Genomic DNA, 2,826 nt, shown 5'->3' on the forward strand with positions numbered 1-2,826 from the left:
CCCAAAGGTAACCGGCCTTGCAAAGCACCTCACCACCACCTGCCCAGAGCACGAGGAAGCACTGCCCAGAGCACTGTGGATCAGGTCTCTGAAACCAGCAGCCTTTGGCACCACAAACCCTATCTTCCAGGCCCCTGTAGGCCTTGCTCTCTCTGTACAGGTAGCAATAGGCACACTCCAATCCCTGAGTCACAGAACTACTCCGGGGTTTATAAATTCTAGTAAGAAACATTCTCAGAGATCCAGGAACTGCTGAATTCTAGTATCAGTTCTGCCATAGATTCTCTGTGTAGCCCTTGTGCAAATCACTTGATATCTGTGCTCTAATCTTTAAAATGGGGCTACTACTTACCAGGGGTGTAGTGAAGATTGATTGATCAGATAGTTTGTTACATATCTTTGAAGTTGTAAAGCACTAGAAAAAAGGTAATTACTCTTATTCACTCCTTGTAACACTCCCACATTCCACTCGCTGTTCTTGCCCTGGAATTCCTGGGGCTGGTGTAGGCTCTGAGCTCTCCTGGGCCAGTTCCTTCTCCTCGGCTGGAATTAACATGGCCTCTACCTTTGGCAGAATGAAGGCCAGTGGCTCCTTGATCACATCCACACAGCCAAGGCTGCCATATTTGTGCAGCTGAGTGGGGAGAACACTATCTGGGCTGGGGGGAAGAGGACCTGGAGGCAGCGGTTAAGATAGGGGAGCAGGTCTTCCAGGAACACTGCAGAACTGAGAAAAAAGCTCCTGCTCCCGGCTGCTGAAAGCCGCCTCTTCTGCCTGGTGAAAAGCCAGAATCGTTTTAGTTACCTTGCCAAGGGCACCCTCCAGGGAAGTCGTCACATCCTGGGCAAGAGCCACAGGACAGCAGAGACGCAGGTCATTGAAGGCAACCAGAATATTGTTCAGGAAACAGGCAAGAGGTGGGAAGTCCAGCAGCAGCATGGGAGGCTGTAGGGTTCCTGGCTGGGTGGTTGGCACTGCCACAGAGATGGTGCTGCCCAGGACAGCAGGAATAGAGATCAACGTGTAGGAGTTCATCTCATCTTGGAACCCAGTGCACAGCTGCCTCCTGTGGCGGGAGAAGAGAGCAGCATGAACACAATGGATGTCCTGCAGCCGGATGCCCCAGTAGCCACAACCTAACACGGGCGGGGACTGCCCCAGTTTGCCCTCTGTGCTGCGTGCATGTATTGAGTCTTGAGTGGGCCTGGGCTCTGCAGAAGCCTGAGGGATTCTGCTACATAGCAGCCCTGGTCTAGAACACTGGCACTGGGGTTTTGGGTGTGGATGGAGATGAGCAGAAGCCTTGGCTGCATCTGCTGATGGGGACTGTACAGTGGATCATAGGCTGCAGCCTCTCTACCTATTTCCTCTGCTGCACTGTAACGGGCTGGCTAGGGCCTGTGCAGGTCTCTTGGGCCTGGCCTGGATGGAAGGAGGCAGGGCCAAGTCCTGGCTCTCTAACGCCTAGAGTGTACATAGGGAAGTGAACGGTTTCTGACGTTGAGAGCAGGTGCAATGATGTACATAACAGTGAAAGAGGCTGATCAGTGCATAAATAAAGTTCATTATTCTGGACTGCAAAAACAAAACAAAACACTCCCACATTCTCTTTCCCCTCCTCCCCCAAACACACACTCCCTCCTACTCATCATGTTTACCGCTCTCTTCCCTCTTGCTATTACTATAAAGGAGAGGAGTTGGGTGTGTCGATTGTATGTATGTACATGTGAACTACTAGTTGAGCTGTCTAGTCTGAGTTTTTGCAACCTAATTCTTTCCCTAGCGAGAAGCTAAGATATAAAAAATTCAGAATCCGTGAAGATAGTATTTCAAAGTCAACATTTAGAAACACACATTGGGGGGAATTGGTCAAAGTGGAAAAATTGGGGTAAAACCCTGAATTAGATACTGTTATGGAAAAAGGCATTTTCATTTATATCTTTGCTTGCACTTACTTATCGGTTTTAAATGAGGAGCACAATGTTGTGCTTCTTAATTGTAGAATATCTTGAAATTTAACAGCAACTGTTGGCCCTCTTCCCCCCAAATCAAGACAGCATAGCATCATGAGACCTCTGTGATTGAAAATGTAATTGTGTCTTCCCTGCAGAGTGGCAATAGTCTGTTTATCACCATGACAGATATGGGACTATTGAGCCCATAAAAAGTTGGGAATGTATTTGTAATTTTTGGTCATTTGTTTTTGTTAATTTTCATTTAATTAGTTCTTTTACAGAACAAAACCATTGGAACAACACTCTGAATTAATAATACACAGATACAACACAGAAGACAAGCCATTTTAGCTCTATACAAGCAAGAATATTAGTATTATACAGTCTGCTCTGTTAACTCCATAGCCATGCACATGTCCACATAGTGGTCATCTTATATGGTTAGTAAACGTGCACCCTGGAAGACAGATAGAACATAGCCTTTGCTTTGGCTCACAAGACAAGGCCTCCACTACTCAGCTATAGGAAAACCTTCTGTGGTTAGAGGCTTTATTTTCTGTAGTCCAGCCACTAGAGGGTAGCAGTACCCACATCTACTACATGTGTATAATTCACATTATCTGGAGGTTTATTTTGGACTTACCCTGAGAGAAACATTTTAGGGCTTGTCTATTTTGGACAACCTACACCTGACCGGATTACACTGGTGCAAACTCCTAATATATATGCAGTTAAATCAGTTTAAAGTATTCTTAAACTGTATTATATTAAAGCAGTATCTAATCCTTTTGGTAACACCAGGACATATTCTGCACTATAGACCACACCTCACTCCTCTCTTGTGATTTCTTGTTTGGAGAGTACCATTCT

At 46.0% G+C, this 2,826-nt stretch overlaps 1 pseudogene; it reads right to left on the reverse strand.

Moving 5' to 3' along the window:
* Positions 1-436: 436 nt before the first annotated feature.
* On the reverse strand, positions 437-1,036 carry LOC137166679 (conserved oligomeric Golgi complex subunit 8 pseudogene; annotated as a pseudogene).
* Positions 1,037-2,826: the final 1,790 nt, after the last annotated feature.

This window comes from Emydura macquarii, unplaced genomic scaffold, assembly GCF_026122565.2.
Source record: "Emydura macquarii macquarii isolate MOO-44397 ecotype Brisbane River unplaced genomic scaffold, CSIRO-AGI_Emac_v2 contig_2897, whole genome shotgun sequence".
NCBI lineage: Eukaryota > Metazoa > Chordata > Testudines > Chelidae > Emydura > Emydura macquarii.